Genomic DNA, 11,363 nt, shown 5'->3' with positions numbered 1-11,363 from the left:
CCCTGATTTAGAGTTACATTTTGTTGAAAAGTACCTCCTCCACATTGAACTTTTTGTTCTTTTTTTGCCCCCAACATGAGGTAGCAGCTATATGAGCTAAAGTTAAAGCAAGTGGATTTCAGTGGAACTTGGGCACTGAGGTACAGATGCTTTCCTGAAGCAGAGCCTGCTTTTTTGTCAATATGATCTGGATCTGAAGGGGTCTGAAGTCAGAATGATATTTCACTAGTTGCATAGCCAGGTTGGTAAAAAAGGATTCTGTGAGTGCAAAAAAAGTCAATATCACAGTTATTTTGACTGCAGAATTTGCATTTTAAAAATTCTATATTCCCCCAATACACCTTTTTTCAAGTGCCTCTTTATTTTCTATTGATTTATTTCAAGATATGCTAGTTTTATGTACCTTTCTCAGTATGTTCTCTTTCTATTTATGGCTTTAACGGGCAGAATCATTTCTATTCATTTCATTATATGAATTTCATGACAATGCTACAGTTTGTTTCATACAGCTACAGAACCACTAAAGGCAAAAGCATGCTTTAATTTTGCTGCTATTCAGTTTTGCTGGAACTCAGTTCACAACGGTTTGGGGAGGTTTTTTTGTTTGTTTCGATCCTCTCAAAGGCTAGGAACTGGAATAGGAGAAAAATAAAATTTACGTTACACATGAAACTAGTAGAATAAGGGAGGGAAAGAGGCTGAAGAAAACATAAATCTTCTTAAACAACCAAATGATTTGAATTATGTAAACGAGAGTGTTTTATGTCAAGTGCCTCTTCACCCTCTAAGTGTGCTATGAAATATGATCACTTTTCTTGAATACACTCCATCCTAACAGCAACATTCTTGAACTTATAAACACTATTAATTGTGTCAAACATGGAATCTGAATCCTGCAAACCCTTCCTATGTTAAACTGAATGGGTCTCATTCATAGCTGGGCTAGATTTGAATGAGATCAGCATGGTTATGTTAGGCAGGAAAAATTGTCATTAATAATTCTGCATTCTTCTATCAACAAATCTTTGAGTAACCTATTTTGAAGTAGTCTGTATGGCAACAGGACCCCTTTTCTATATGTCACAGTTAGGCCGAGAAAGTCATGTATCACAGACCACTGATGAAACTAGATTTTCTGAAAGGAAGAGCAACAGCCATGCAAAGTTAAAATCCTTTTCAGGCACCACTCTCCATTTTTTCTACAGGTGGAGCCTCTGTTGGTAGGTGGAACGCAGCTTTTACTCTTGCCAATGAGATTGCTATCTCTTTTACCCCTTGACTTAAGTGTATTTAAAATATTGTTGTTTTGCATGAAATTATAATTATAGGAACAGAGAGGAATATAATTAAAATGGCCTTCCTCTAAATTTGGTTTCAATGAAGAAGATAACCTACAAACAGCAGACAAGCCAGAGCAACAGGTCTGTTCCATGGTAGTATTGCTTCTCAAACTTGTCCCTCAGCTTGGCTGGCTCAGATGTTCTACATGGCAGCCCTCTACAGCAGCACACTGACAGTGTGAGCTTGGTTTCTGCCTGAGATAGAGAGGGACATGCTGGGGAAAGGTCACTGTGAGCAGCTAGGAATGAAACTAAAAGTTTGGACAAAGTTGATGTTCCATTTTATGCTTCTATTTTTGTTTCTGGGGTTGCAATAGATTACTTAACCATTTGGTGCCAGTCTAAACTTTGTCTGGTTCTAGTAGCCTGGTTTTAAGGTGTTTTGCTAAATCATGGATAGGCTGTTCCAACAGGCAGAAAGGTGCTCCATACAGTCACAAACTGGCATCCCTCAGAGATGGCACCATTCAAGACCTCATTTGGGTTTTGTCTGGGTAACTCAACAGCCTTGTAAAACCTCATGCTACACCAGAAAAAGGCATTTCCTTTATCTGGTGAACTCAGTTCTGTTTGAAAATATACTTGGATTTTTGTCTTTCTTTTAAAGATGCAAACGGGCCTTGACCACCCAGACTGAGTCATGCAGTATGTGATGCCAAGAAATCCTACTTAAGTTGTGATCTGAGCCTCTGTGGGATGTATGTGTGAGAGCAGTGAGGCTTGTAAGGAGGAGATGCCAAACCTGCTTTGCTGTTGCCCTCAGGAGGACAGAAAACGTGATGGCAAAGCATTTGCTGAGATCCTAGATTGCAAAGTACAGTCAGAGTGGGCTGGAGGTGTGTACCAGTGTCTCCCTAAGGAGAGTGGGAGGAGGGAAAGGCTGTCCTCTGCAGTAACACACTGCTTTCTTCATCTTCTGGTCCTCTGAGTGACAAGGGCCACAGAGATTGCTGAGATCTCTGTCCAAGCAGAAAAAGGTTTGGGCCATCATTACTCAGCTCTCTGTTTCCTTTGGGCTATGAAGTCCCTGCCCATGGACTCACCAAGAATGCAGTACAGTCAGTACAATCTCCAGAAAGTTCTGCAACAAACCCAAACAGGATGATCAATAACAGCACATTTCAGAAAAACAATAAATCAGCATTTATGTACTGCTTAACAATTGTAAAGCATTTCTCAAGCATGAATTAATGAATGCATGATAAATGTTCTATTAGAGTAGATGGTTCACAGGCTGTAATGATGATGAACAGGCGCCTTTAATCCAAACCACAGTCAGCACTAAATCAGCACTTGGTGCAAGATTACTTCTAAAACTCAAAGGTAAATCAGTAATCAGCCAAAAGCAGATAGATAATGCTAAGTGGTGAGTTAATGTGAATTTCCAAGACTTTGTCTGGGTGGCAAACAGAAGGCTGCCACTGTTACAAAACACACAGGTGAAGTCTGGCTCCCCAGTCACTTTTAACAGTAACTTTATCCAGACATCTAACGCAAAGCAGCATCACAGAAAAGCAAGGTGTTATCAAATGTAGCACAATTTCCTCCTTTTGGTCTTAGTACATGGTATATATAAGGTCTCATATACATAAGATAACAAGACCCAAAAGTTCTCACAGAAAGCAAGATGGAGAAAAACTCTTAAAAAATAGAGAGAATGGGAACATGTGTGACTAAACAAGAAAAGGAACACTTCAGGCAACTGTCTAGCACAAAAAATGAGAAGAATGAGAAGAGGAAGAGATTAAATTGTCAATGAAGTTGTGCCACAACCACAGAGCAGTCAGAGGAAAAATGATCCCTGGATCCATGGACTGGAGAGGCTTTGGCCAATTTTGATCCTGACTATTTCCAAATTCAGTAAGCACACTTTCTGCAGGGCAAGACCATTAAAGCTTATTCCTAAAGTTTAATGTTTAATGCTAACTGGATTGTTGAGCTACAGATATCTGAGGGAATGGCAAGGAGCATGAGTCAGGACTGCTTTATTCAAAGGCTAAAGAATAGCAGATTTGGAGTGGATGAAATAAAGTGCTGAAGTAGTTTAATAGACTAACCTGAACACCAGGCTGTGACAGAACAAAAACCAGATCACTCTGATATTTCTGAATTAACAATTCTGTTTCACATAAGAAGGAATATTCAATCATAATTTTTCTTGAAAAGTATAACCAGATGGGCAGCCACCCTAACAGCCAAGAAACATGTCTTTTGAGAGTCATTCTGGGGCATTTCATAGAATAAAACACCCTTTTCTCTTTTTTTTTAGCAGCTCTAGTTTCAGGTTCTGACAAAGGCAGACAGGACTGTTACACATGGAAAATGGTGCAATGGGAACACTATCATAGTGAACCAGCTCCTGTAAGCAGCTGGGTTACTCCATTCTTACTCAGGTGCAGATTCTGTTAACAAGGTCTTGACCCAAGCAAGAGTTTTAGAAACAGGGAATTAATGTCATTAGGGGGAATTGAAAAAATAGTACTTTCTGTACTATTTTCTCTACTCTTTTCCTCATGGTGTAGTTTGGGCAAGGAACAATTATCCTTCAGCTGCAAAGTGAACATAACCAGAAGACAACAGAGAATCTCATTCTTCCTCTCTTCACTTGCCCTTCCCCTCAGGCTAACCTGTACCTGTTTTGAGGTGATAATGCTGTTTAAATGTACAAAGTCTGTTTTAGTTTCTCTCCGTGTCAGTCTTTGAGTTCTGTTCTGTTCACTCCCACTGCATCTCTCGTGTTTCAAGTTCTGCAGGATTAGGGGACTGGCATGCAAATGTGGTTTGATATTATGAAGAAACAAAGTGCTAATCTCTCATAATGCACAATATTATCAAGGCAGGTCCAATCCTGAAGTTTAAGTACCAAGTTATTATTCCAGACATACATACAGCTACTGGAGAGGTAAATCACTTCTAGAGAGACAATTTCAAGGTTGTTATAGAACAATGAAAAAACAAAACAACAGAAAGGTTAGAAACATATAAATAAAAATAAAAGCAAATTCTCACATAAACCTGCAAAAGGGCAGGATTGGGGGTGGCAGAAGTGTCTTTAAGAACTTTGGAAGTCTCTGTACAGCTCAAGAAACAGTAAAACTACCTCTGTCTTCTGTCCTTTATTCCTGTAGCATAATAGTGAAAAGAACCATAAAATTTATTCCAGTGACTGAAGCAATCATGATCAGGAAGCCAGTGACAAACGGAACTAATCAATAGTTGAAATATTTGCTAGTAAACTGTACATTGAATAAACTGTTCTAATCATGGTGAAATCTGGGAGATCTGCAACCATAAATGTTGTGCTAAAACTAGCAACAGGATATTCACCAGCAGAGAATCATATGTTTTGTGTTTCTAATGTATGTTTATTCACACAGTCATAAATATATGTTGCACACCAAATACTGCATGCATATAAGTGTGTGATGGTTAATGAGAAATATTGTGCTGGCACAGTGCTTGCACCTTTTTTTGGGTTGGATTTGATCAAGAAAATGATTGAAGGAACACCAATATTCTGCAGAGATCTCATCTGGAGATTCTCCTGCTACATTTTAAGAGGATAGGCTTGCCTAGGACAACATTTATTTCAGATACAATGTTTTATATAGTTTAACTCTCCATTCACTCTGGAAGAGCACCACTAACTCTAGATAGCAGATGCAAGTCCACAGGCTAAAAAACAGGGATTTGATTCTAAATAGTCTGAAATGCATAAAAGAAAAATATCTCAGGAGTATGTGTGTGTTCACACTCCTGTGTGTGTTTGGGGAGATAGAGATATAGACAGCTGTATATAATAAGCAAATAACCTATAGAGTATAAGTCTCTACAAGCCACTCCATGACGGATAAGCCACTGTCTATTCCTGCTTAAGTGGGAATCTGTACAACATGAACACATTTCCTACACTGTTGGAGGATTTCTACCTGAAATTCTGCGTGTAGGGGACAATGCTACATTATTTTCCTTCCACTTTCCAGGCTCAGCACATAGTAAAATCCTTGTCTGCAGATTTCAGGTTTCCTTTTGCGTGGTGAAGTTATCAGCTTTCTGTCAGGATTGCATTATGTTTTTTGAAGGAGGTGGAAGAGGTGAGGGAGAAGGTTTATTTTACAAGCTGACAGTTAAGACGTGCTCTAATGAATAGAATCTGGCCAACTCTCCATCCTCTATCGAGCTTTCCAGACTTGCAAAGCTTTGAACCTTGAACATGAAAGGAGGAAGTATTTTTTGGAATCTGCTATGACTGAAACTTTGCTCCTCATCTGAAGGTATCGTTTGTATTTCACTTCATAAAATAATGAACACTGGAGCTGTCTCTTGTGAACTAGTCCAGCAGTCTTGTCCAATTTTGGTAGTAAAGGTCATAAAAGTTAGGTGTTCCTGCAGTGAGACCAACTCAATGGCAGTCTTCAAAGGACATGTTTCTGTCCTGGCCAGAACCTAGCATATAAGAATATCAAAGAACTAATATCTAAGATTTTTCTCTTACAGATATCAACTGAACCTTTATCCAGCATTTATGAGGCTTGAGTAACATTATTGTGCTAGGAATAGCAGGAATGAAAATAGTTTCCCAAACAGGTCTAGAGTTTTGTTTATATTTTAACAGTTTAACATCCTGCATTATTGGTTTTTGCAGTTTTCCCTTTCTTGTAATGAAACATTAATCTGACTTCATTTGCAACCTATACAATCTGTTTAAAATGCATTTTATGAAAATATTTAAAATAAATGTCACAGAAATGGTCTATACGCAAATCAAATAGCATTTTTAGATCGATTGTTGGTTCAAACACAAGCCAGGTATTTTTTCCCATGAACTACTTTCTTCTCATTTATTTTTTCTGTCAGTCTTTCAGACTTCTGCCCTGATCTTGCCAAGTCTCACAAAATGAATTATCTGCTATGTATTTCAAAGAAGGAAAGTCTTCCAAAAAGAAATCCACATCCATGGAGGAAGCGGAATTGGTCTTTCATTTATAGCAAGCCTATGTCACAAGAAGATTTAGTGAATATTAGTTTACATCTACCAAATAGGTTTTTTGAGAAGACAATAGTATTAACTCCACTGCCTGATACACATTTTAGTAACAATCCATGATACATAAATAGTTTGCATTGAAATTTGCATTAAATTAATGACTTATTTTCTTGAGCATTTTTTCTTCCTCATAATATGCAAATATTTATCAGCTTTTTAAAATCTCATTTTTATAAATAGCTTAACATTTATCATCTGGTGATAGGCCATAGGAAACATATATTCAAATGAAACCAGTCACCAGTGAATTGTTGTCTGGTTGTTTCTGAAGCACATGCGTGACTGAGACATAAAAATCCATTTTAAAGCAAGTTGTTTAATACCCAGTGGAAAATATTTTTGCTAGTTGAGCAAATATCGTCAGAAAGCTTAAGAGTAGGAAAACAGCCTTATTAGGTTAGACTGAAGAGTGAGATAGCCCCATAGGTAGAAAGAAATCAAATACAACATGGAGGGGATGTATCATCCTAGCACCCAGCATCCACCAATTTAGAGTTTTCTTCAGCAAGGAAACAGGTTTTGTGAGCACTGACAAAGGTAATTTTAAAGAGAATTCAAGCCGTAGTTGCTGCACTTATTGTCTTTGGTCTCCTGGCCAGTAGGCACAGTAATGCATGGTGGCTGTGAGGACCTGTTGTGCACTGTTTAACACCCACGGTTGTGTCACACCCCAAAATTGAAAATTGGCTGCATGTCACCATCAGGAAAAAGGATTTCTGCCCTAATTTCCCTGAGGCACCTGGCAGTGGAGTAACCAGTGGGGACGGTGTGCTCAGCACTGATGGTGTCAGCTCCCCCTCTGACTAACAAAATCACTGTTACATATAATCCAAATGTCTAAAAAAATTAAGCTAATGAAAAAACATTAACTCTATGTTCTCTATCAGAGTTGCCAGGGCCTCGTAAGCTGGGCATCAGAGCCTGGGGAGAGCCCTGGACTCCAACAGGACATCTGATAGAGAGCTTTGATGCATCTTTGTGCAGCTTAAGGTTTCTAGCAGAGGTTAAAATCTCATGTGAAATTTTTGTTATTCTTTAATGACAATCTAGTTACTATGGAAAATGAGTATTAGACCAATATGATGACAAATACTGTTGCACATTTTCCACTGTCTTGAGAGCTAATTCTCCTTTCTCACATTCTCTTCTTTGGTTTATTCATGTGATATAATAAAAGAGTAGTTAACTTTCAAAAACCTCATGTAAATATTGAAAGCAGAATGCAACCCACAGCACAGTATATCTTTCCATAGTTACAATAAGTCCTACGCAATCCTACAATTAATGTCAGATTTGATTTCTCTTGTGCTTTTCTGTCCTTATTATAGCAATCATTTCTGGTTTTCCTCTCTCTAGTCTTTTCTCATGCTCTCAAAGTGATAGTTTTTGTGATCATTTACTTGGTATATTATTCGAGTTTTCACTTTAATTTGAAATCATTGTTTCAATATTATATTAAATTGATTTTTCTTCTCTGTTCTACCTCCCACACTCCCATATTGATATCACTTCTTCCATCCTCATTTCCTCAGTATTCTTGGATAGATTATGGACAGAGTCTTCAACTGAGTAGTGTTTGAACATGGTCACTGGTTTGTTTGTGAGGTGTCTACACCATGTCTGCTTCAACCACTTGATAGAGATTTTTTATAGCCATATTGGCTTGGCAGAACCTCTACATATTTCAGCATCATTTTTTACATGAAATGTTGATCTCTTCTTTCTGGCTTGTTCCTAACACTCAAAGTGGACTAAAGAGTGCATTGATCACCAAATAATCTGAAAAGGTTGATTTTAAGCAAGATTTAATACCAGAAGTTAGTACATTAGGATTCATATAAAATAAATAGAAATGAAATAGAAATATTTTCAGTTCCTGAGTCTGTTTGAAGAACTAAAATGAGGATTCTTTGAATTCTATTACAAGCTAATTATTTCTTGTTCTAATATCAGGATATTTTTTCCCAGACCTATTTGACTATACTGGCTTTTCTCCAAAAACTGGAAAACATTTTTGAACGAGCATTTTATTCAAAATTATTCCAAACATTTTCAGTTTATTATTATGGCCAATATTTTTGGTCTCAGTTTGGCATTCTGTCTGCCCCTGGATAAATTTGTTTTTCCTTCCCTCTGAAAAACCAGTATAATAATTTAGGATCTAAATAACTTTTCAGTAGACTTGTCAATGATGTTCAGATTACAGTTTTACTGCTAGGCAAACAGAAATCCACATTTAAAGTGCGGATGGAGGCAGCTGGATGTTATTACAAAAGCTGGTGGCTAGAGGGAACTCTTTTTCCTTGTTGGAGATGGTGGATTTAACAGTAAAGGAACTTCTACTGCAGCAAAGCAGTCCATTAAAGAAAAAGAAGAAGGGAAAAATCCTTGTAACAAAAACATTAGCTTGAATTCTGAAGTGCTCCCAGTTGGGCATAGGAATGAGGAGAAGTGTCAATGAAATTTATCATTTCTCCAGCTAAGAAAAGGAGAGCCTTTCAATGTCCAGGGACAGTTGTAAGGTCACGCATGGCTAAATGTACTCCCAGCAGCCAGCTCCTTGGAAGCTGTCAGAAGAGTTATGGCAGCCTGGGTTGCCCTGGCTGCAGGGGTCGGTGTTTTGGGTTTGCGCATGTGGGAAGAGAAGATCCAGACCACAAAAAAGAGCAGGGAGTTCACAGAGCAGCAGTAGGCATGGCATTTAGGTAACAGCTACCAAACTTTTAGGCCCCAAGCCAGCAAATTAATTAAGCAAGTGCTTGAGTTTAAGCATTGAGTAACTCATAGCTTTAGGTGAGCTATTCAAATGTTAAAAGTTTAACAGCTTTAAAGCCTACAGGCATCAGGTTGCTTAAGCTTTGGCGTTTTGGCTCCATCTACACCCCTGGGTACCACCTGGGTGGTGGGCACAGGGTGGGTGGGGAGAGCTTTCATTTGGAGAATGTGTTGGGGTGATACTTGGCAAAAGCTGAGGTGTAGGGAAGCCTGACATGTGCACAGTCTCACTCTCATATGAAACTGGGCTGTGGCCAGCTTGTGTACCTTTGCACAAGAATTTGGAAGCACTCCTGGTACTACAGTGTGTAGTACCCAGAGACCTATTTTTCTCTTGCCCATTATTCTTGTTGGATAATGCCCTGAAAGATAATGTAGTAGAGCAAATCAGGTGAGGGGGAGCAAACAAGGATGAAAGATTTCGAGAGGAGATTACAATGCTGACAATTAGCACAGCCTTAATGTCTACCTTACTCAAGTACGGCTTAACTCCACTGAGAATGGCAAGAAAATAATACAAATCTTACCATACTGCTCCCTGTTAACTGAGTAACTCTGAAGCTGTGAATACCTGACAAGTCCCAACTGTCCTTACATGGACTAGCTATTAGAAGCTAAGGCCCACAGCCTTTTTATGGGGTCACCATTACAAACACAGTAGGACCCAGGTGTGTTTCAGCAAATGTTCTTGCAGATGTGCTCCAAATGTTCTCAGCTGTGCTCCAACAGCACAATTTGCCAAGAGCTGTTGAACGTCTCTTGCATTTGCCAGCTGTGGCTATATTGCTAAAAACCAATGACTTTGACAGCTCCTGCCTCCCTCTGTCTACACTGCCAGTTGGCCTGGGCAAGCTTGGCCTTGAGACAGTGGAGTGTAGTCAGGCAGGTGTGGCCCAAGATGTCTGTCCTGTGTGACCATGCCAGGACTGTGTTTGCTCACTGCACAGCACACAGGGCTGATCCCAAATGTGATCTCTGTTCTGCCCATGGTGTGCTATTTAAGTACTGAGCAGTTCTGAACTGTTCAGTTGTGTCAAATCAGGCCAAAACTCTATCTAACCCTGGCATCTTGCTGCTGGCAGAGGCAAATAGAAGTTGTTAGTGGAGAGTATAATACTTCTACCCAGAAATATTTTCACATCCTGCAGCATTTCATGCTTCAGCAACTTAGCCAGCTGTGATACCTTTTCATTGAAAGGATTTATCCTGTCATATCCACATCACCCTGCAGAAGGGAGCTCCACCACACCAGCCTCCTGCTTTTCAAAACTGCCACTGGATGCTTCCTTTTGATGTCCTCCAGTTCCACTCACAGGGACCACACATTGCCTGTGCAATGACCCTGCCCTGTACCTGATTTTGTAGATCTCTGTAAAGTGTCTGTCCTCAGAAAAGTCTCTGGAGGCTAAAGAGTCATGGTGCAGTTACTTATTCTTCACCTGGAAGCTGTTCCATACCTTTGATCAGTTCTATCACTCCCCTCTCTACTTTTTTTCAGTTCTACTATGTCTTTTTTAAGATGTGTGTGCAGGGGGAGGGAACCATAACTGCTGAACTAGGTCACATAAAATCTTGGACAAATTCCTGGGTTTCTATTTTAATGTCTCCAAAGCCTTGGCAAAGGTTCAGAACAGTTCAGTTTTCTTCCTCTCTCTCCCTTCAGTAGAGTTACTTCTATGATTAAGGCAAACCTCCCAACCTCCCAGCTCGCCAATGTGAAGCTGGAACAGAGAAGTGCAGCTAGAAACATGCTGATGGAAGGATCACTATGTTTGGTCCTCTTCAAACTCAGGCATTCTTACCATATAATCTCATTCACAAACTGATCAAGTCCCATTTGAAAATAAGCAAGTGTTTTTTCCCCCTCTACTCCTACCAAAAGGCTGTTACAGGATCTCACAGCCATAGGAAATCTCCTCTCCACTCTACCTGTCTTCATGGCTGCTTTATAAAAGTTTGTTTTAATTTCTCTTCTTTTTCTCATTGATATTTATTTCCCTCATAGATTTATGGGCCACAAACATGCTCAGGATAATCATGTGAGGTGATCCAGGCTATGTCCCTCCAGTCTCTTGCTTGACAGAAATTCTACTTCTTTCTTCTAACTTTCACCTACATCTGCCCTAGTTGGACATCAGCTTTTCTGAATACTAATGGCCAAAGCTGTAGACAGTCTTCTGGATGAGGACTCATCAGTGCCT

The 11,363-nt window shown here is 39.3% G+C and overlaps 1 long non-coding RNA gene across 1 annotated transcript; it reads right to left on the bottom strand.

The window, feature by feature from the left end:
- Positions 1–413: 413 nt before the first annotated feature.
- LOC138106460 (uncharacterized) lies at positions 414–9,758 on the bottom strand. Its single transcript, XR_011148996.1, has 3 exons — positions 9,690–9,758; positions 2,384–2,421; positions 414–632 (listed from the first exon to the last, which is right to left on the bottom strand). It is a non-coding gene; the product is annotated as an uncharacterized lncRNA (long non-coding RNA).
- Between the last annotated feature and the right edge of the window lie 1,605 nt (positions 9,759–11,363).

Source organism: Aphelocoma coerulescens, chromosome 2, assembly GCF_041296385.1.
Source record: "Aphelocoma coerulescens isolate FSJ_1873_10779 chromosome 2, UR_Acoe_1.0, whole genome shotgun sequence".
NCBI classification, from domain to species: domain Eukaryota; kingdom Metazoa; phylum Chordata; class Aves; order Passeriformes; family Corvidae; genus Aphelocoma; species Aphelocoma coerulescens.
Note: the sequence above shows the minus strand (reverse complement) of the source record. Positions and strands in the feature narration are given on the sequence as shown.